We start from the raw sequence: 24194 nt of genomic DNA, 5'->3' as shown, positions 1-24194 counted from the left end.
CAACTGAGATGCTGTCACCTGCCCATGACAGACTCGTACAGGGACCGTATTATGTGGACAGTGGGTTCATAAATTTATTTTAATTAAGATCATTTTTCAGGGACTCCCGGGTGGCTCAGCGGTTGAGCATCTGTCTTCGGCTTGTTGTGATCACGGGGTCCTAGATCGAGTCCCGCATCGGGCTCCCTGCATGAAGCCTGCTTCTCCCTCTGCTAGTGTCTCTGCCTCTCTCTCTCTGTTTTTCTCATGAATAAACAAATAAAAACATTTTTTTAAAAAGATAATCTTTGCTTAACATTTATCTGTGTCCCCCTCAACATTTAGTAAAGCATTTCATATGGATCAGGTGCTAAAAAATTAGAGGACTTGATATTCTTAACACACAAACACACACAAAAGAACAGAAATTTGTATTTTGGCCGCGGCTACAATCTTGGGTAAGTACTAATTAGGAATGTTTTACTTCCTAGTGTAGTATTGCTCTAAAAATCCAGTGATGGCCCCATATGCATTCCCAGAAGAATCGTTTCTCATTTTATGTTGGCTGAGGCTGTCTTTCAGTTGCCTGCAAATAATTTTCTTACCAAAAAAGACAAGATGTGACCTCAAAAATGAATTCCCAGTGTGAAGGACAAGGTACAGGTTGAGGGGTGTAATATTAACACCACAACACTGACAACGCAAAGCTCTCAGGTAATCCTTTTCCTGTGTCTTCGCAATTAACGTCATGTAGGAATTATCTCTCCTATTTTACCAAAGAGGAAACAAAGGTTCAGAGGGACTGTGTGATTTAAATGAAAATCAGAGCCAGAGCCCAGAGAATAGCTTGGAATTCCTGCTGGGCTCCCTTGGGAGTTTTCCCTATTGCTGGGGGAAGATCATTAACCTCTCTGGGCCTTCTCTGCAGATTTGGGATTGTTTTGCCATCTCCTGAGGAGGCCGCTTGGCTGAAGGAGATTTATAATTGTTTTCAAGCTTTCTGGGCTCAAAGTGCCTGTGCAAAGAGTCAGGGGCCCTGACTCTTTCCAAGTCTACGTGGCACGAACAACTTTCCAAATCTGAATCATGTCAGGAGTCTCCACTGTGGAAACCCGGTGAATTGTTCTTGGGCCATGGAGTGATTGCTTAGCCAGTACAGAGCCATTTCACCCAGGGGCCTTCTGCAAGAAGGTGAAGCAAGGCTCACCCTGCCCTCGGCACCCCGGAGAAAGTGGCTCCGGTCCCAGAGCTTGGCAAACAGACCTGCAAGCTGCAGTGATCTCTCTTCTAAAACCCATTGCTTTTGGGGATGCCTGGGTGGCTCGGTGGTTGAGCTTCTGCCTTTGGCACAGGTGGTGATCCCGGGGGTCCCAGATCAAGTCCCACATCAGGATCCCCTCAGGGAGCCTGCTTCTCCCTCTGCCTGTGTCTCTCGTGAATAAATAAATAAAATCTTAAAAAATAAAATAAAACTGGTTACTTTGGACCACACTGGAGCTGCGCTTGAAGTCTGTGGCCATGTGGCAGTTAGGCCAGTGGCCGTGAGAAGGCATTACGTCAGGGCCCGCAGGTGGCATGGTGTGAGGCCACCTGGCTTGGCCTCATGTTAGGGTTGAGCCTACTGAGGACATTCACTCTGTCTGATTACTGGTCACAGCTGCCAATTGAAGTGAAACCCTGCTCCAACAGTCCCTTGGAAGAGGTGGAGGGGAAAGATGGAGAGGAGGGGAGGCAGGGAGGGAAGGGCCTGGCAGGAACATCCGCTGTACCAGCTTCCTGGATATTTTTAGCATCTTGGTACCCTAGGTACACCCAGCGGTCTTTCCTTCCTTCTGCCATCCTTGTGTTTTTACTCTTTCCCCCTCATTGCATAGAAATATCTGACCTTGGGGGCTCCTGGGTGATGCAGTCAGTTAAGTGTCCTGACTCTTGATTTCTTTTCATATCATGATCTCAGCTCAGGTCATGATCTCAGGGTCCTGGGACTGAGTCCCCGGCTTGGGTTCCATGCCCAGTGGGGAGTCTGCTTGAGATTCTCTCCAGCTTTCTGCCCCTCTCCCACCCATGAACACGCAGGCATGCCAGCATGCACGCATGAGCACTCTCTCTTTAAGGTAAACCAATAGATAAAATCTTAAAGAAATATCTGATCTTGGAAATATGGACTTTTATAAGTCCCATGCTAGGGAAAGAAAAATGATTTTCCCTCTGCCCTTTTGAGTTTTTGGCTGAGATCCCTGCAATAAAAGACAAATTAACAAGGGAAAAAAACCCCAACAACCAGGGGTTTATTAACATGTACATCTCATGTGGGGTGGGGGGTGGGGGGGCATAAGATGAGTAAGAATCTGAGGTGGCTTAGAATTCAGGCTTCAATAGCATCTTTTTTTCTTCTTCTTGTTTTAAGATTTTATTCATTTATTTGAGAGAGAGAGAGCGCACAAGCTGGGGGAGCAGCAGGCAGAGGCAGAGGGAGAAGCAGGCTCCCCCACTGCAAAGGGAGCCTGATACAGGGATCAGTACCAGGACTCTGGGATCATGACCTGAGCCAAAGGCAGATGCTTAACTGACTGAGCCACCCGGGTGCTTCAATACCATCTTAAACTAAGGGTAAGGGAAGGGGAGATGTGGGTCTTTTAGGGGAGAGAGACTGATTTTCAGGAAAGATGAATGGGCTCGTAGAACAGGTGGGAGGTACAGTAGCCCCTCTGATCCACGGGGGATACGTTGCAAGGCCCCCAGATGGTACTGTTAAAAAGAAAACCACAGGCCCAAGGTAGAGTTACTTCCCTCAGAAACAGCAAACCGATACTTAATTGCAATGTCAGCCTCTCTAGACGTGAGATTGTAAGCCAATCAATCTGGCATTTTCTGGTCAGCACCAATGAAGTAATCTGTCACAAGGGTCCTCTTCATCCCTGGCCCCCCTGCCTCTGCAAGGAAGATGAGGTCATCTCCATGTTAAGCCCTCTTGCCCTTCCCCTAAGGGAAGGGAACCGTGCCAGAAACAATCTTTTCTTTTCAGTTGTTAACTTCTTGCCCCACCCTCCTCCTACTTTGTACTAGTCCTTGGAACTCCCCTGCTACTTGCTGGCTGGGGCGTTCCCTGATTCATGACTTGCTTATAAAGTCAATTAGATCTTCAAATTTACACAGGTGAAAAATATTTTGAAACAATACCAAATCCTCTATCTACTGTGTTTTTTCCTATACACACCTACCTATGATAAATTTAATTTATAAATTAGACACAGGAAGAGGTTAACAACAATAACAAAAAATAAAATTGTTGTGACTTTTGATCTTAGGGTCGTGAGTTCAAGCCTGTTGGGTGTAGAGATTACTTAAAACCAATATATAAAATTAAAAAAAAAAAAAACCAAACAATAAAATAGAGCAGTTATAGCAATATGCTGGAATAAGTTATATGGATGTGGTCTCTCAAAATATTTATTGGTACTGCACTCCCCCTTCTTGCAATGGTGTGAGATGATAACTGTGTGATGAGATGAGTAAGGAGCATGATGTTAGGCTATTAGTGACTATCATCTCCTTGTGGACCCGCAGGTGATGGCAGGTGACCTAAACTGCTGATAAGGGGGGACTTCTCTATGGTAGATTGTGACAAAGTCTGTCTGGATATGGTGTCCACTTCAGAGAGAGAGAGAGCACATAAGCAGGGGGAGTGGCAGGCAAAGGTGAGGGAGAGGCAGACTCCTCGCAGAGCAGGGAGCTCAATGGGGGACTCGATTCTAGGACCCTGGGATCATGACCTGAGCCCAAGGCAGGCGCTTAACTGACTGAGCCACACCGGTGCCCAAGATTTGTTATTTTAGAGAGAGAATGTGTGTGCCTGAGCTGGGGCGTGGGAGCAGGGGGAGAGAGAATCTCAAGCAGACTCCTTGCTGAGTGTGGAGCCTGAAGCGGGGCTCAATCCCACAACCCTGAGATCATGACCTGAGCCGAAACCAGGAGTCCAATGCTTAACCAACTGAGCCACCCAGACAACCTTGCAACAGCTTTAGAAAATGATTATTTCTTTTCAAAGACATAAACAGTACTTTTTAAAAAAAGCATCGTTAAACAATCTTTCACGATGCAGAGATGAGCTTCAGGGGAAGGCTGCTGATGGGGTGTTATTCCCATCGGCACTGCTTCTGAGGCAGAGGTGAACCGCTCCGAAGAGAGGGCCCCATCTGTAACCTTAAGTCCTTAAAGTCCTGGTTTTGGGATCCCTGGGTGGCTCAGGGGTTGAGCACCTGCCTTCGGCCCAGGGCGTGATCCTGGAGACCCAGGATCGAGTCCCACATCAGGCTCTCTGCGTGGAGCCTGCTTCTTCCTCTGCCTGTCTCTGCCTCTCTCTCTGTGTCTCTCATGAATAAATAAATAAAATCTTTAAAAAAAAAAAAGAAAAAGTCCTGGCTTTTCTGTGGGCTCCGTTGGAAGGGACAGAGCTGCCAGGCGTACCAGCTGCCCTCGGTGGGAAAGTGGGAACTGGATGGGCACTCATGCCCGTGTCTACCTCAGGTGGCGACGTTAGGACAGGAGCCCCTCCACTTGCATTACGAGGCAAATACCCTGGTACGTTGGTTAATCATCAGGAAATTCGTCAGGTTTTCTTTTCCCCCCCTCACAGCCTTGAAGGTCCTCATAGCAGTGAACCCACAAATGCCATGTGGACCTGCAATGATGTTTTACCACCAGGAACCACCCAGAGTGATGCGATGGTCCTTGGATCCTTCTTGCCTCTTCTTGATTATTGCAAGTACTTCTTTTTCTAAAGTCAGCTAGCCTCTTTTCCTTCCAGAAGGGGGTGAATGCTGTTTTTTGATACCCTGAATAAAGCCCCATCATAGATCAAGTTCACTTTTCTCTCCCTCAACTCCGAAATAGTCTGATGCTCATCAGTGGATCAGTCTGTGAAAAGCCAACAGGATCTGGTGGTCGATTGATATTGAAATGAACCAAGTTGACCTGCTCTCCTCTCCACGAACTGAGAGTTTTTGAAAAACTGGCCTGTGGACATTCAGACTGTTATTGTAGAGCTATTTCTCTCTGTCCTGCTGGGGGGTGCACAGTCCTTAGCTTCCCAAGTGGAGTTAATGAGGATGATGAGGCCTACAGGCCCGGCTGTGATGGAGCCCTCCAACGCCCCGGCCCATCTACAACACCAAAGAAGCCCCTATTCTAAACACCCTCAGAGTCACTATGGGAAGGGCCAAATTTGTGGCCAACTAGGTGTCAGTCACCGTTAATGGGCCATGACCAATGGGACCTTTCTGTCTCTTTTATCTTCACCCTGAAGGTTTTTTTCCCTAATGAAAATGTGCTAGGAGGAATGGGGCTGGGATAATGATTTCCTTTCTTTCCCTCATGTTGGCTTCAGCAGGCAACTTCTCCTTTAATAAAAAGCATGATGGGCAAGCGTGAGAGCATCTAGCTTGAGTCCTGAGATGAAACCCGCCCCCCATCCGGGAATGCCAGACGTCCACCAAGGGAAATTGAAAACCGATCCCTTCCCTACGCAGGGAAGGCACCGCCAACCTCCCTGCCTGCTGCACCTACTCTTCCAAGCCCAGACCCTGGAAGCTGAAGATTTTCAAAGAAGTAGGGTGTGTCGCTGCAGCTGCTGCATCAAACAAAAGCAAACAGATTAAATTAATTTAGGCTTCAAAATCAGTCCCATTCTCTAATTCATAAAATACTTCAAACACGGAGAGAAATGTCATCTCCCAGATGATTGAGGCTAATCCACTTTATCTCTTTTTCCTCTTGCATCTGAATGCAAACTATCAAGACATACCTCACCAGTCAAAATAAACTCCTCACTCCAAATGCTTCCGCCAAGCTTTTAATAAGAGTCTTCTCTACTCTGTACACAAAACAAACTCGCTTTCTAACGGCTTAAGGGGCTGTGTGAAAAAAAAAAAGAAAAAAAAGAAAAAAAAAGAGGAACAATGTACTCATTAGAGTCTGTTAAGTTGCCAGCACTCAGCAATTAAAAGGTATGGCCTGTGGAAACGCTGCAAAACAGCAGTTACTCCCATTGTCTTCTCATTAACAAGATTGTTATTTTAGCTCTCCAGGTACCAAGCTTAAGAAACAAAACATTCTTGGCTCCTAAGGCGCTCAGGGAAAATAAGTTGTTGACAGCTAGAACGGGTGGAAAGGACCGTTTATACTATAAATAAATTTGCACATCCTTGTGGTTGCAATAAATACACTTCCACACGCATTCGGCTGGCCTGGATGCAGACACCAGTGAAGGGACGTCAGAGTCCTTCTCGAGCACACGGCTCCTGTCTTACACAGGATGTCAAAACGGGTGCTGCTGAGCAATGAATGCCTCCTCTCTGGACACAGAAATTTGGATTTTTTTTTTTTTTTTTTCCTGCAACAGGCTCTGCTGTTGAGGCCGCGGCCGCAGTGCTAGAAGGGACCATGGAGATTTCTCTGCGCTCGGCCCCAGCTCCTCACTGCTTGGTAATCATTTAAAAATGATGACCCAACTCCTTCCCGATTGCCAAGTGTGAGTACTTTGTGGCAACGGGGGAATGCAGCTCTTTGATTCCTGCATTCCTCCTGGTTTCCCTGCGTGGGTGGAAAAAACGGCCAAGAATGCCAGTGATCCGAATTCTCTTATGTTCTGGAGAAACGAAATGAACCCATAGATCTCTCCCGTGCTGCCAATGTACAGTTTTATGTTTGATGCCGAGGCGCTTTTCTTTCACAACACGGACACCTTCGTAGCTTTTCTTATGATTTCACTAGAAGATGCAAAGCATTGATTCCCTTGTTAGGTAAATAGGAGGGAAAGGTCCCTTTAAAAAACAAAACAAAACAAAACAAAACAAAACAAAACAAAACAAAACAAAAAACCAGGCACTTGGGATTTTTTTTAAAAAGATACAGTATTTGCTGTAAGATTATAAGTATCATTGCAGCTGCTTAAGGCTTGAACAGTTCTCCCTGAAGAGAAGTCCCTAAGTTACTTTCTCAGTAAATTTCAGTCCATTTCTCAAAGGCCTGATGTTTATTTTACCCCTACCCATAAATTTTCTTCCTAAATGCAGTCTTTTGCATTGACAGCAGGCAGTGTGTGAGACTACGGATAAGTAGATCGTTGTGCAATTTCAATAAGATGCTGGTTTACACTTTAATGGCCAGTGTGCATTTTCGGGATTTTGCTAGATAAGACCATGCTGTGCTTTGTTAATTAAAACTTGATTTGGGAAAACATGTAAATCTTAGACAGGATAAACATACACTGTGGAATTGGTTGTTTTTTGATGAAAGGCTCCCCAGAAATATCCTGCATGGAGAGGAAAATAAAACCACTTTCAGCTAGAGGGAACTGAACATCAAATACCTTGAAAATCAGATGTTTTGCTCTCTATTAAGTGAGATTCAAGAGCAGTACTAAGTTCTAGCCTGACTGATTTTTCACTTTTTTTTGGAAGAGAAACAAGTCTGGGCATTAAGCTCAGAGCGGCAATGATCATCTGCATGTGGGTTTAATTATGAAAAAAAATTAAGGTTTTTATTTTTCATAATTGTCATCATCATGATCCAATTTCCATGTCAAGCCTGGCGCTGAGTGGGAAGGATCACAAGCGGCTTCCAGCTCTCCCAGCCCGACTTCGCCTCCGTGGCAGGCCTTCCTCCTCTTCGCCTGGAATTTCTTCTCTTAGCTTCCAGTGGGACCTCCTGAAAACTGAGTATTTGGAGGAACTTCGTAAAGCACTTAAGGAGAAGAACAACTTTCTTGAGGTCTAGGAGAGAGGAATCCTTAAGACCCAGGACGGAGATCTAGGATATGGAAGTAGGATAATTCCTTTTGCTCGGACTGTAACTGCTTGCATTAGGATAGAATATTCCATTTTTTTTTTAATTCATGATAGTCACAGAGAGAGAGAGAGAGAGAGAGAGAGAGGCAGAGACACAGGCAGAGGGAGAAGCAGGCTCCATGCACCGGGAGCCCGACGTGGGGTTCGATCCCGGGTCTCCAGGATCGCGCCCTGGGCCAAAGGCAGGCGCCAAACCGCTGCGCCACCCAGGGATCCCAGGATAGAATATTCCTGCAAACACCAGGGAGGGTTGTAATTTCCTGCAGTCTCGTGTGTGTGTGTGTGTGTGTGTGTGTGTGTGTGTGTGTGTACTGAGAACTACAGTGAATTGGATGGCCTCTCTTTAATGTCAGGGTGCTTAGAACACACTTTCTTCTAGAATGGATTGGAGGCACCTTCCCGAACACACAACAGGGTACAAATCAAGAGAGCAAAAGGTTAGGAAGAAGTACACCCAGAGCAAGGAGTGACAAACTCTTTCTGTAAAGGGCCAGATAGGACAGACTTGGCTTTTCTGTCTTTTTTGACAGTTTCTGTCTCGACTATCAATTCTCCCTGCCGTGTCACAAAGCAGCCATAGAAAACAAATAGACCTTCATGTTCCTTGGAACAATAAACAGGCAGCAGGCTGGATCTGCCATGGGCTGTGGTTTCTGACCCTGGGCTAGACCCAGAATATTAAAATTAAGCTAGTGAAAATCTATTACAGTGAAGTGTGTAACAGGAAGGCCCCCATCATTGCTCAGAGGGGTCCAAATTTGGTTATGAGTTTCCTAAAGATGAAAGCAAAGAGGAAAACTGGGCTTATGTTTAAATGAGATTAATACAACCCCGTTGCTCTGTAGAAGTTCTGGCATAGCAGCTTTGATAATCTCCTGAAGGTCCCAAGAAAGATGCATGATGTGGTATAAGGGACAATATGCGGCATCACATTTTCAACAGCTAGTTTCTGAGAGCCACTGCTAAGCATCCCTTTAAGTGAGCCAAGGGCATGATGATTCCACAGTACAGTTCAGAAAAAAAAAAAAAAAAACACCAAATTTGAGGATATAAGGCACTTCATTTGGATTGTGGGTGGTCTGGGCTTGAGTCAATGTAAAATGGAGACCATTTAGCGGAAGGAATGGGCTGCGTGCTTGTCTTCCAGACAGTCCTACATGAATACCGACTTGTTCTTCTCACACCCAGCTTCGGGCAGGTGTCAGGATTCCCCTGTAGCTACAAGGCCCTCATTCAACCAGGGACAATTACCTTCCTGTTCATCCTTTCAGGTTGGGGATCAGTCGGGCTTGAGTCTGATTCCCGCACTATCATAAAACATACAAAGAAGTCAGATGGCAATTATTTTTATGACTTGTTATTGCTTCACCCTCTTGAGGACTGCTGTCACATTGATCACCATGTATTTAGTGGTTTCTAGGTGCCAGGTACTTGGCTGAGCACTCTATATGCACGAGCCCCATTTTATTCACACAACCTTTTGGGGACACATGCTGCTGTGAGAATTCCTTGTTTCCAGGTGAGAAAACTGAGCTCAGAGAGATTAGTTACTTGCCCAGCATTATCCCGTAGCATGTAGATATGAAGAGAGGTTCTAACTGACTCTTAAGCAGGGCCCTTAGCTACCATCTCTCCCAACGGATCTCATGACTTCCTGGATTCCTGACCTTGACACCCTTCTACTGACTTCCTTGTCTTCTTCATGTCTTCTGGGTGCCAGAGCTTGCTTGTCTGTTGCAGTTCCTCCTGGTTGTGGCTCTGCAGCTTCTAGAATGCTTACCAGGTCTTAATATCTCATCATAGAATCCTGCTCAGATTTTCACCTTAATTACTCAGATCTTGACCCTTTATTTATTTTTTTAAAGATTTTATTTATTTGGGGGATCCCTGGGTGGCGCAGTGGTTTAGCGCCTGCCTTTGGCCCAGGGCGCGATCCTGGAGACCCGGGATCGAATCCCACGTCAGGCTCCCGGTGCATGGAGCCTGCTTCTCCCTCTGCCTGTGTCTCTGCCTCTCTCTCTCTCTGTGACTATCATAAATAAATAAAAATTAAAAAAAAAAAGATTTTATTTATTTGTTCTTGAGAGGCAGAGAGAGAAAGAAGCAGAGACACAGGCAGAGGGAGAAGCAGGCTCCATGCAGGGAGCCCGATGTGGGACTCAATCCGGGTCTCCAGGATCACACCCTGGGCCGAAGGCAGGTGCTAAACCACTGAGCCACCCGGGTTGCCCAGATCTTGACCCTTTACTGGTGTTTGTGTCCAGTATTCCTCTAGTCCTACCTTCTGTATCCCCACCACCCTTTCTTGTTCATACTTGTCATTACCGCTACCTCCATCCCAGTGTGATCAAAGATAGAGAATTTTCAATTCCCATATAATTCCTACAATCTTTATAGCTGTGGTCTACATCTGGTTTGTTAAAGGCCAGTTGTAGTAACGGCACATTCAGCCTCATGGTGACACGTGCAAGAGCACATGAAATAATACGATATCTTTCTTAATATGGCAATTCTCTTCATATATAATATCAATGGAGACTTCATAATAATAGTGGTAGCGTTTCATTGGCCTGGTCATGCCCCACAGATGGAGAATGTTAGTAATTTTCCATGACTGGCTCTGGGTTACAAAGAATGTTGTTAAATAAATCTTTAAATCGAAGATATAAAGATTCCTGAAATGGCAAGTAGTTTTTGTTCCCAGTGATGAACACCAAATACGTTGTTCACATTGCAGACATGTATAACCCATTGGACTGTTTCAAGAACACAATGGGATGGAATCATGGAATCAGTGACTAAGAGAGAACAGAAAATAAAACCCATTCATTCACCCAGTCGTACATAGGCTGAGAGAGCCAAGGTCATTGCTAGGAAGATAATCTGAGGGCCAAGTCTAAAGACGGGAGGGGGATGGAAACCAAAGATAAAAGAATAAGCCATGATGTAAAAAGCCAGAAGGCATGAGAGCTGCATGGAATGTGGTCTAGGGAATGGGTCAGGGTGAGAGGTTCAAAATTAAGACCCTGGACAGTGGAAGTACTAAACTCTTTTGTGGCACGGGGGCCAGCTTAGCTGCTTAGAGCCTAGAGAACAAACATGGTGACTCGATAGTGCCCTGAATGGGATGATTCACAAGTCGCAGGAGTTACTCTTTGCTATGCCCAATTGATGCCCTCCTCAATTCTTACAGCATCTGAAATCTCATTAAAATAATAACTTTAGACAATTCCTGGAAGTGGAATAGCTTATCTGGAAAAATTTCAGTGGAACCAAGTACAAGCCGTACCAATTATCTATTGGTTAATGCACATTTTTATAACAATGAATCTACTTTTCAGAAGCAGAAAATTAAAATAGCCCTTTTCACACTGCAAACTTAGACTTAAATACAGTCATAGTGACCCATTTAAGATGGCACTTCTTAATACAGGATGTGTGTCAGTTCACAAAAGTGGGGTAGAAAAATGTCATAACCTACTGTGAGATTTGTTAACTTCATGCCAAACTCAGTAGAATCTTAAAGGCCTTAGTGTTGGCGAACCAGTTGGTGAGATGTTAGCTTGTATGTGATGGGTGTTCAGTCTTTTTTTTATTTTTATTTTTTTAAAGATTTTATTTATTTATTCATGAGAGATACAGAGAGAGAGAGAGAGAGAGAGAGAGAGAGAGAGCCATAGGCAGAGAGAGAAGCAGGCTCCTATGGGGAGCCTAATGGGGACTCGATCCTGGGACCCCAGTTTCATGACCTGAGCCAAAGGCAGATGCTCAATCACCAAGCCACCCAGGTGCCCCGGTGTTCAGTCTTTTTATTTACTTAGCTTCAAGGAAGATGAGAGAGAGAGAGAGAAAGAGAGGGAGGGAGAGAGAGAAAGAGAAATAGAAGGAGAGAGAGAGAAAGGGAGAGAGAGACAGTAAGGGAAATAGAGAAAGAGTGACAGAGAGGGAGAGAGAAAGGGAAGAAACCTCCCTAAGCCTAAGCCCTTGAGGGGGAAACTTCTTCAGAGCAGAACCAAGTTTGGCAAGTCTCTGAGGTCTGAGTGAAATACAATAAAATTTGCATTTATATAGCACTCCTTATGCTCTTGCTTTATATGTGCTATCCATATTAAATAAAAACACAATTAAGAGTTAGTTCTAAAATACCAGGTCAAACATATCAAACAAAATCAGGAATGGCAATTAGTGCTGGAATACCAGAACAAACAGATGGCTATTGAGTTTGGATTTAAGAAGAGAAATAGGATGTGCCAGTTGCATATCAATAGAGGAGTAAGTCTGGAGTTTGGGCTGACAGGGGCTGGAGGTTGGGCTGTGGGCAGAGTCAAGTTGGGACAGTGAGGAGGCCTGTACAGAGGAATTATTAGAAGTAGTGAAAAGTGAGTGCAGCTAAAATCACTGGGCATGCACCCTGTGGCGGCATGAGGTCCTATGCTGAGGACCCAAACACAATCAGATGTGAATTCTGCTGTCAAGCCACTTATCTAGTCCAGCTTAAAGAAAGAATGCATGTGTGAAACCCATTGGGGGACCTTCACTATTTGTGGCAGTGTATGATTCTATTCCAGGAACGAAAATAGAGCCCATTCTGCTCCAACTGCTCTGAAAACCAAAAAGCTCTGAGAACCGAAAAGATGTTTAAAATGGAGCTGAAGCATTATGATCTTTATCTACCTCACTTGGTGTGAACATTTGTAGGATTCACTGAAGAAGTATTAATATGTTTGGGACACCTGCGTGGTGCAGTGGTTGAGCCTCTGCCTTTGGCTCAGGGCGTGATCCTGGGGTCTTGGGGTTGAGTCCCACATCAGGCTCCCTGCAGGGAGCCTGCTTCTCCCTCTGTCTGTGTCTCTGCCTCTCTCTGTCTCTCATGAATAAATAAATGAAATCTTTAAAAAAGTATTAATATGTTTGATTAGGGGGTCTTATCCCAGACTTCTGGGTGTGTTACATTTTCTCTAATATGGTATGTGCACTGTTACTACCTTTCTAAAAATTCTGAAATCTGGGATCCCTGGGTGGCTCAGTGGTTTAGTGCCTGCCTTCCGCCTGGGGCGTGATCCTGGAGTCCCGGGATGGAGTCCCACATCGGGCTCCCAGCATGGAGCCTGCTTCTCCCTCTGCCTGTGTCTATGCCTCTCTCTCTCTGTGTCTCTCATGAATAAATAAATAGAATCTTTAAAAAAAAATTCTGAAATCCATCAGACTTCAAAGGTTTTGGATAAAGGATGACGACCAGTCATAAAATGTTTTTTCCCCACCCTCCATTTCTTCACTATGTATTCCCTAGCAATTCAATATCTGGTTTTGTGCCACAGGCTTCAGCTGAAATAAACCCCACCAAGGCCTCTTTTTGCCAGATTCTCTAGCTTTTTCTTTGTCTTACTTCTCCTAGATCTGCTGGCAAAGGCACAGCATCCCCTGAAGTACTGGCTCTTTCCTTGACTCCATGAGGCCCAAATACTTATACTTTCCTGCAGCCTCTTGATCAAACCTGTCTTGTCTGCACCTTTACCTAGGCTGATTGTGCTCCTCATAGGGCCTCACTCAAAGTAGGATATGAGAAATAATTGTAGTGAAGGAATTCCCCGAGAGTTGGATCTCTGATCTTGTACTCACTACTCTCTCCAGGAGAACTCCATTCCCAGCTGTCACCTGGGCAGAGGCTCCTGAATCTACAAATTCTGGTCTGACCTGTCATTGGAATTCCTTTTTCCAATTGCTGCAGATGGTTACTGATCTCTTCACCTAATTAATAGCCTTGCCAGCACCTCATTTTCAAGTCTCCCCTCAAAAGTCATACACACTTTTGCGTATGTGTGAATGGGTAGGAAGAGACTTTGGTGGAAGGAGGGAGACTTTCTTATTTATTTATTTATTTATTTTGCTGTTTTTAGCCTATCTTCTGATTGTTGTACCTCTGCAAGTAATCCTTAAAGATAAGATCATTTCTTTTTTTTAAATTGGAGTTCAATTTGCCAACATATAGCATAACACCTAGTGCTCATCCCATCAAGTGCTCCCCTCAGTGCCCATCACCCAGTCACCCCCACCCCCCCCGCCCACCTCCCTTTCCACCACCCCTTGTTAGTTTCCCAGAGTTAGGAGTCTCTCATGTTCTGTCTCCCGATAAGATCATTTCTTTTTCAAAAAGTAAAAACATTTTGGGACCAGCAAAACTAGGAAGATGATAAGAAGATCTGTACTTAGTACTGGTTGCAGGGAGGTCGGAGCACAGAGGGTTTTTAGAGCAATGGAGTGATAATGGCTAGTACCATGAATGGGGGGTATGTGTCATTATATATTTGTCAAATCCATAGAACGTATGACACCAAGAGGGAACCCTAATGTCAACCATGCACGTAGGGTGAGAATGACATGTTGATGTAGATGCACAGATTGTAACGAATGAACCACTCTGGTGGGGGATGTTGATAGTGGGGGAGGCTGTATGTGTATGGGGATGAGGGTCTAGGGAACATTCTATACTTTCCCCTAGATTTTGCTGTGAACCAAAAGATATTCTAAAATATAAAGTCTAGGGGCACCTGGGTGGCTCAGTTTGTTGGGCATCTCGGCCTTCAGCTCCAGTCATGATCCCAAGGTTTTGGCATGGAGCCCCTGAATTGGTCTCCTTGCTCAGGGGGGAATCCCGCTTCTCCCTCTCCTCCCCACTTGTGCTCTCTTTTGCTATCTCTGCCTCTGTCAAATAAATAAAATATTTTTAAAAAATAAAAAATAAATAAAAAATAATGTCTGTTAATTAAAAAAAGAAAAAGGGCGTGTACTCAGCTTTCATGCTTGGATTTTGTTTTGGAAGCTTACTACATTTATACTTATTACAGCCAGTGTGGACAAATTGCTTATTCATAAGAGGAAGAAATTGTCTGTTCCTACTCTGCTCCATGCACTCACCCAGCCTGGATCTGCTGGAGTCCCTGGTGACTGTTCAGTCCTCCAGGTCTTCTTTTGTTTTTCTTTTTATTTTTTCCTCTTTTATTTATTTTTTAAAAGATCTTATTTATTCATAGAGACAGAGGGAGAGAGGGGCAGAGACACAGGCTGAGGGAGAAGCAGGTTCCATACAGGAAGCCCGATGTGGGACTCGATCCCGGGTCTCCAAGATCACACTCGGCTGCAGGCGGCGCTAAACCGCTGCGCCACCAGGGTTGCCCCAGGTCTTCCTTTGGAACAGCATTTAGACTCTGAAAACCAAAAAGCTCTGAGAACCGAAAAGATGTTTAAAATGGAGCTGAAGCATTATGATCTTTATCTACCTCACTTGGTGTGAACATTTGTAGGATTCACTGAAGAAGTATTAATATGTTTTGGACACCTGCGTGGTGCAGTGGTTGAGCCTCTGCCTTTGGCTCAGGGCGTGATCCTGGGGTCTTGGGGTTGAGTCCCACATCAGGCTCCCTGCAGGGAGCCTGCTTCTCCCTCTGTCTGTGTCTCTGCCTCTCTCTGTCTCTCATGAATAAATAAATGAAATCTTTAAAAAAGTATTAATATGTTTGATTAGGGGGTCTTATCCCAGACTTTGGCCACCCCTGTGGGTCAGGCTCCCTTCCAGTCACTTCTGGAATATTCTAACAATTTCTGGAATTAGACGTTTCTCCTGGACATCTTGGCCTCTTTCTCTCCCATGCTATACAATATTGTTTGATTGAAATGCATTTGCCTGCTTTCTTCATATCATTTCTTTCCTTTTCAAATTTGGGCTTTTTCTTGACCTGGGTCCCCAGATTCGCCATCCATACCTTCTTGCTAACTGTCTTTTTCGCTTGTTCTGATAGCGCCTCCCCCACCCCAATCCTGTGTGTCTCAGGCACCTCTCTGGCTGGAAATTCCAGAATCTTCTTCCCCAATCATCGAGCTCCATCTCAAATCCAACTTCTTTATGGGCTTGGGTTTATTTTGTTCTTCTAGTGCCTGGGGCCGTGCTATAAATCCAACACTGGACTCTGATCTTTTTTGGTGTGGTATTTATGGGAATGTGTGGGTGATCAATTCTATATGTAGAAACGAGAACTGCACACCTGGAAGAGATAGTTATGTGCCTCCTGCCCATGTGTTCTGGAGCTCAGACTGGTTCCAACTTGCTGAAGGGGAATTGCAGGGATTTATACTCGGTCTGGAACAAACCCTGGTGACCACAACTTGCAAGATCTGCTTGGGCACTAGATAGCCTTAAGCAGAAGGTTATTTCAAAACTGGCTCCTTCTGGAGTCTTTAGGGGACTTTCTGGCTTCTCCAGAGAGGCAGGGGTGTTTTAGAGGTTGGGCATTAGAGCATAAAATTAGCCTCTCTGAGTTTTGTTCTGTATATGTTTGTAGAAAGCGGGTTTTAGATGTGCCCTCCCGTCTCTTCATAAACTCTTACAAAACTCAAGAAAGACAAGAATATGAACAAATCCTATGGACCAGGGGTCAACAAATTATAACCCGGGGGCAGATTTGGCCTGTTGTATAGCTTGCAAGCTAAGAATGGTTTTTACATTTTTTAAACTATTGAAAAAAAATTAAAAAGAACATTTTTTGGGGTATTCCTGGGTGGTTCAGTGGTTTAGTGCCTGCCTTCGGCCCAGACGGTGATCCTGGAGTCCCAGAATCGACTCCCACATCAGGCTCCCTGCATAGAGCCTGCTTCTCCCTCTGCCTGTGTCTCTGCCTCTCTCTGTGTGTCTCTCATGAATAAATAAATACAATCTTAAAATAAAACAATTCAAACTCCAGTGTCCATAAATAAAGTTTTATTGGAACATAGCCATGACAATTCCTTTACTTTTTGTCTGTGGCTGCTTTTTGCTACCACAGTAGAGGTGAGAAGATGTGAGACTGAATGGCTGGTGCAGCTGGAAAGGAGAGTGCTTGCCATCCTCTGAAATGAACACTCAGGCACAGTACACACAGAGGACATTCTTTTTTTTTTTTTTTTTTAGATTTTTGTCTATTTATTCATAAGAGACACAGAGGGAAAAGCAGGCTCCATGCAGGGAGCCCAACGTGGGACTCAATCCCGGGTCTCCAGGATCATACCCTGGGGTGCAGGCGGCGCTAAACCGCTGAGCCACCCGGGCTGCCCACACAGAGGATATTCTTACCACTGTCCTGATTTTTCTGAATGCAGCTGGGGCTTTGGCCTTTCCAATAGTCAGGGCCTGGAGTTGTCTGACCCCAGGGAGGGGCCATTCAAACAAAATACAATGGGAATAGCACCCCCTGGAGAAGCCGGATCCTGGGCGTCCGGGTGTGGTGGCAAGGCCTTCTGCCCTCTGAGGACGCCTGACAGTGATCAAGGCCAGCCAAGAACCCCAGGGCTGTGGACCTCAGGCCCATCGCCTAACTGCTCTGGGCCTCAGATCCCCAAATCTGTAAAAAGGGGGAAGGGTATTGTACTCCCAGTGATTCTCAAACTTTCTTTCTCCCTCCCTCCTGGCCTCCTTCTGTGTCTTAGCAAAATCTTTTACCTAAATGTGTCCTCACATAGATCCCTGATGGAGGAAACAGCTAAGAATGGAAGGTCTGTGCTGGAAGAGTCCTCACTGGAGGACTGCACAGGGGAACTTGGAAGTCCTCCCAGCCCTACCAGTTGAGGTCCTCTCACTGACAGCAGCTTAAGCCCACAGCTCCAACAGACTAGTTCTTTGCAGAGAGCAGTCCCACCTACTCCAAGACCACGAGGTCTGGTCAGTCAACCAGAATTTTCTGAAATGCAGGTTCTTCCCCTTAGGGAATCTACCATCACCTGCCTAGATGCTCTTAATGATAACAACAGCTAGATATTACTGAGCACTTACTACTCACCAGACAAGACTAAGCCCTCCATGTTGTGCCTTTTGTCATTTGATGCTGACGACCTGTCCAGTGAGTAGGTATTGAAATGACTCCCGTGTTGCAAATGAGCAGGCGGTCCCAGAGAAGCGTCTTGCTCAAGGGCATGGCACTATTAAGGGTGCAGAGGTTGGGGATAAACCCTGGCAGGCTGACATCAAAGCCCAGCCCTTTATTTATTTTTTATTTTTAAGATTTTATTTATTTATTCATGAGAGACACAGAGTGAGGCAGAGGGAGAAGCAGGCTCCACATAGGGAGCCCAACATGGGACTCGATCCCGGGTCTCCAGGATCACACCCTGGGCTGAAGGTGGCGCCAAACCACCGAGCTACCCGGGCTGCCCAAAGCCCAGCCCTTTAGGAGTATGGAGGCCTTGTTCTTCTGTGGCTATTTTTTTTAAAGTTTTATTTATTGAGGTACTCTCTACATCCAAGGTGGGGCTCAAACTCACTACCCAGAGACCAAGCATTGCCTGCTCTTCTGATGGAGCCAGCCAGGCGCCCTACTCTCAGGCTACTTATGAATCAACAGGTGTGAGGATTTATTTATAGCTCACTTGCTGTGTGGCTTTGGGCACAGACTTAACCTTGCCAAGCTTCAGGTTCCTCACTGGTCCAACGGGAATAATGACACGATCAATAATACTGTGTGGATTAGTGGGATAAGACATGTGGTTAGTGCCTGACAATCCTCTGTGCTCAATAGCCATTACCTTCTTTGATTATCACTGACCATCATGCACTCACTGCCTCTCGCCTTCTCTTGTCGTCCCAGCGAACTGTCCCTCTGAATACGGGGCTCAGAGCCTTTCCACGGCAACGCGGGTTGCCCAGACCACCACAGAGGTCATGTCCACTGATTTTATGGAGGTCGTTTTTGAAAAACTCAGTTCAAGGTTGCTTTCTTTAGAGGGTCTAACTCTTTTCACTTGCCCTAATGGCCAAGGTAGCATCCACTTTTATTGAACCTCTATCAATAATATCCTCCTGTTCCTCGATTGTTCTCCATGTGTGTGTCTTACTTTTTCATCTATGCTACCAGCCCCACCGTGCTGGGACAGATAGTGGCTACGCAGGGCCATAGAGAAAGCAGAGGCTTTTTAATCTGAAGGACCAGGGTTTAAATTCTGCATCTACCCTTGACTACTCGTGTAATTACTTCTTCCATAAAACAGAGGCAGCAATTCTTCCCTTACAAATTACTATGCCCTTAAGTGAGATAATGTCTGAAAATTCACCTGTGCCCCACCTGCTCATAATTGCCTCACTCTTTTTTTGTACCTACAATAGGACTTTGTGTTCTATAGCTGCTCTCTCTCTCTCTCTTTTAAAAAATATTTTATTTATTTCTTCATGAGAGACAGACAGAGAGAGAGAGGCAGAGACATAGGCAGAGGGAGAAGCAGGCTCCATGTGGGGAGCCCAATGCAGAACTCGATCCCAGGACCCCAGGATCATGCCCTGAGCCAAAAGCAGATGCTCACCCACTGAGCCACCCAGGTGCCCCCATAGCTGCTCTCTGAAAACCAGTTCGACAACTGGTAGCCAATGTTGTCAGAAGCAAGTTCAGTTTAAGTATTTCCCCTGCCTCCCAAGTAATAGTGCAATCTGCCCTGGGGTGGCTGGACTCAGCTTGTGATTTTTCTCGGGGTGGGGGTGGGGTTCATCACCAAGGGACCATGACGTCTATAAAGATACAGGTGGGTCCTGCCCTGGAGGTGTCGAACATCTCATAGGAGACCAGAAACGCCTTGTGTGTGGGATGTGCTCTGGACTCAGGCCGGTGCTCTGGAAGTGCAGAGAGAAGGCATGGTGCTGTCTGATTCTTGCCTTACAGGAGCTCCCACCCTAACAGAGCCATGAAAAAACCACATGTAGTAACAGTATGAGGGAGGACGAGGTCTGATTGCCCAATGAGGATCAGAGACAATAAGCAAATGCCACAGTGTTTAAGAGGGGGGCACGTCTGTGAGGGGCACATTCTCCAGGGTGGGGGAGTCCAAAGGTTAGTGAGTGCAGGTGGAATATGTGGGAATACAAAGTTCAGTTGTGGAGAGTTTGTGTAGGACTGTGGTTCCCACCTCAGGTGCATACTGGCATCACAGGAAGAGCTCATAAGTCAAATAAAACCAGAAGAAATCATGGCAGGGGGTCCACACGCTGAGCAATTCAGATTTAAGGGCTCTGGAATGCTTCCTGGACTTGGGAATCTTAAAGATCCTTCAGGAGAACTATCTGCAGTGATAGAAACGTCCAATACTGTAGCCACTTGCCCTCGGTTACTAAGTCCTTGAAATGTGGCTGGTCCAACTGAAGAACTGAGTTGTCACTCATTGAAATTAAAATGTCATCTGTATTGGACAACACAGGCCTTGCACAATTAGGGGGCAAATTCTGTTGGGCTAAGCTCGCTCTGTGTGTAACTTACACTATTTCATGTCACCCTCAAAGCAGTCAGTCCTCTTTGGTCAATGAAGAAAATGAAGCTCAGAGGGGTCAGGTAACTTGCCCACGGTTTTGCCCATGGAAACTATGGAAATGGCTGAGCAGGAATGAGGCCTGGTGCCCTCTCATCATGGTGAGAGGTTCTGCACAGGTGGGGCCAGGTTCAAGACTGGTTATTGGAGAGTTTCTTCCTCAGTTGTCCCACGAGCACGTAGAGAACCATAAACCCCTGCCAACATAACTGAAGTGTTGGGATGCATTTACCCGACCCTGCCTGCAAATCATGGAACTACAGACCCTGAATCTCTGAATTCTAGCAATACAACCTCAAATGGGGCTGGAATGTCCACAGAAGAAACTTGGTCACCCAATATCAAATAGGTCCACTGTGAGTTTTGGCCAAGAAGAAGGTTCCAGAACAAAACCAAAGGACTGTGTTTTGGGAGGTGCAGTGGGGCAGGCCTGCTAGAGGCCCCATGGAGGAGAGTTTTGGGGTTTGGAGACAGCTGGCAGAGGACGGCAGCTCAGATTTGCCTAGCCTCACTGATTACCAGCCTGCAATAGGGCTCTGTCTGTTGAGGTTTTGATAACGTACACACCATATTTAGAGACAGAAGTCCAACTAATTTGCATTTGGGATCTTTCCTGGAGAAGTCAGAACAATAAACAGACCCTGCATAGTCCATGGAAATGTGGAGGGGCATCCTTTAGAGCTAAACCCAGAATGGAGATGATGGGTCTCAGTTTCCCAGAAGAAAGGCGCCAATCCAGCAAGGCTGCCTTTGAGAGAGGCTGCTGAGAATGAGACATTTGGTGACAACCAGAAGGCCTTCCCACCTGCCAGCGGGAAAAAGATGATCCTAGTGACAAGGCCAACTAGGGAGAGAATGAGAGTATTTGAGAGTCTTGCTCTGAGGAGAGCCCGGAAGGACTCGTCAGCACCCAAATAGGTATCCGAGGCTGATTCATCAGCGTGGAGACTCTGTTGCAGAGAGGCAAGGAGGGGGAGACTGACAGGGTCTGACATTATAATGGTTCTTAAGACATGTGAGTTGATGACAATGGCTTCCACCCCCTCCTCCTCCTTCCTCCTGCAGACTTTGAGATGCCTGCAGGCAGCTTGTGGGATATAAAGAAACACCTAGAAACATTGCTGGGTTCTTAGAGCTGAGGTCCTTCATGATGCCCGTGGAACACATGCCCAATTGAATTAATCAATGAATCAGCAGAACTAGAAGCAAAACTAGAAAAGGGTGGGACTTATTCTGCTTAGTGTAGACAGATTGGTTTTGAACTAAGATTTGTGTGAAGTAATAGGGACATTGGCCCCAGGCCATGTATCTGCAGGCCATGTATAGTAAATTTTGACAACACACCACCATGCTCCTTGCAGCTCAGTTTTGGTGAGAAGAGGCTTCCCTGAGGAAAGGGTGGAGGATTTCTAGAAAGTGATGCAGGTCTTGTGGTCAGAACTTGGAAAGCTGCTCGCGGACACTCTGGAGGCTAGGGCCTGGGGCCTGGGGTGTTTGTGGTAGGATGAATACTTTTTTTTTGCCAGGGATGGGGGTAAACTTCATAACAACTGAGCTCTGACTTGTAGCAAAAAGAGTCTAGGTTTTTATGTTTTTGTGTTTATTTTTCATTTTTAAAAAATATTTTATTCATTTGAGAGAGAGAGAGAGCACGAGAGCAGAGTGAGGGACAAAAGGGAAGGGAGAGGGAGAAGCAGGTGCCCCACTGAGCAGAGACAGCCTGTTACAGGGCTTGATCCCAGGATCCTGAGATCATGACCTGAGCCAAAATCAACAGCTGAGCCACCCAGGCACCCCTCTGAGTCTAGGTTTTTATAAACCCAGGAAGATGGTAAGCCAAGAGGTTTGTTAGTTCAGATTCTAACTTAAAGCAGACAAACCTGTGGGTGCAAGTAGTTCTGTCAGAGGAAATCTCGGGAAACCCAATGTAGGAGTCGGGGAACGAGAAAGGGGAAGGAGGAAAGCTGGTATAGGGAATGCTACTGAGCAAGTTAACTCTGAGCAACTGGAGCCCAGCCTGCTAGTGACACACAGGCACTGCATGTTTGGAATCATCCCCTTTAAGGCCAGGAAGCCAGGGAAATGGATCTGACTCCAGTGGTTGAGGGTTGTTCCGTGAGTGTTGTCTGTCAAGGGCAGGCATGCTTCCCAGGCCAGAGAGTGTCCTCAGGTGGAGAGATACAGGATGCCGGTATCTTCATTAAAAGCTTACAGTTGGTTTAGAAAAACACATATTTATGATCTCGTTAGTTCTATGAGTTGGGAATATGGACACAGCTAAGTTTGAAGACCCTCTGCTTCATGGCGTCTCATGAGGCTGCCTTAAAAGTGTTGATCAGAGTATGGGTGTCATCTGAAGGCTTGGCTGGGGAAGAACCCATTTCTAAACTACTGACATACTTGTGGGCAGGATTCGTGTCCATGGAGGCCATTGGACTGAGAGTGTTGGCTCCTTGCTGCCTACTGGCTGGGTTCTGCCCAGCTTTCGGCCATGTGAGCCTCTCCAAACTGGCAGCTTGCTTTGAAAGCCAGTGAGAGAATCTTCTAACAAGATGGAAGTTAGAATGTTTTGTAACCTAATCATGGGAGTAACATTTCTTACTTTGCCATAATCTGTTGGTTAGAAGCAAGTTTCTCAAAGGGAGGAGATTATAAAGGCCACAAGCATTAGAAGGTGGGGGATGACTGGAGCGGTTCCAGAGGCTGCCTTCCACAGCCAGTGTGGGCAGACGGGATGTGGATACTGAGCACATCTGCTGGGGAGGGTAAGTACATTCTGGTGGAGAGAAGAGCCAGCCAGCCAGCACATCTGGTGCGTGAGGAAGGGGGCAGGGGAAGGAGTGAATCACTGTGTCGGTACGCCAAGCACCCCAGGGAGCCCCTCCCTTGGCAGGGCAGAGCAGCTCTCGGCAGCACCCTAGCGGTTAGATCTCAGCCTTCAAGGGTATGGCTCAAGTTGGCATTCTGAGAGGAGCTCTTCTCCCTGCCTGGTGGTCTTTCTTGTATTTCCCTGTAGAACTGTCCTCATGGGACCACAGAGCAACACTTGGCAGAGGCTGTAGGGCACAGAGAAGGATTGTCTTCTCACTGTCAGCAGAGGGTACGGAGTTCCCGCATCTCACGAGTTGTGCCAGCCCCGTGATGCTTGACCCTCTGCCCAGCTCAGTGAGGGGGAACCCTCGGGCTGGGAATTCCCTCCCTCTCACTCCCTCCAGGAGTATCACACAGCTACCACTCTGAAGCTCCTTTTGGTCTTTATTCTCCTTCAGAGAAAAATCAATTCCTCTGTTCCCAGGACCAGCCCTCAGAGAGAGAAACTCTCTTCCTTGGATTCTTCATCCTGGTTAAGCTTTCTACGTGGTGCATAGTGTGCCCTGCGTGTGGTCTGTTCAGAGCACATGCTAGAAGGGTAAGGAGGGAGCCCCATCACCCTGCAAACCACCTATTTACGAAGTGCAAGAACCCACCTTGGCTCCCCACCCCCTCAGGCCAGCTGTCACGTTCCATCCCTTGAAACCTCCAATCAATAAATGACTCAGGTTGCTTTCAGCGAGCAGCTGCTGAGTCAAACCTTCTGCCTCTGGTACCTGGGCATTTTTTTGTTTGTTTGGGTGGGAGGGGAGTAGAAGGAGAGTTGTTCATTTTGTACTCCTAAGAAGAAAGGAGGCTGGGTGATCCTGGGCTTCACAGGAGAATCGATCTCTCAGTTTTATAGTAAGATGACCCTAATGGATGCAATAACAACAACTTAGAGCAACAATGCATGCTCAACTGCCCAAGGAGGATGGATATAAAGGGCAGCAATAAGCAGCTAACAATGACTTAACCATTGACTCCACTCCTTGGCTTGGATGACTTCACTGAGGCTTCACAATAATGCTGTGATGGAGCTATTAACGTGCCCAATTTACAGATGGAGAAACCACCTTTCAGAGACCCAATGCCACATAGCTATCTGATGGAAAATCTGAAACAAGAGCCCCGGTATTTTGCTTCCAAAGTCTCCCCACCATTCCCTGCACGGTTCTGTTCTCCACAATATGGATACTGTGGTCT

Source organism: Vulpes vulpes, chromosome 2, assembly GCF_048418805.1.
Source record: "Vulpes vulpes isolate BD-2025 chromosome 2, VulVul3, whole genome shotgun sequence".
Classification (NCBI taxonomy): domain Eukaryota; kingdom Metazoa; phylum Chordata; class Mammalia; order Carnivora; family Canidae; genus Vulpes; species Vulpes vulpes.
The sequence above is the reverse complement of the archived record's forward strand: the minus strand, read 5'-3'. Positions refer to the sequence as shown.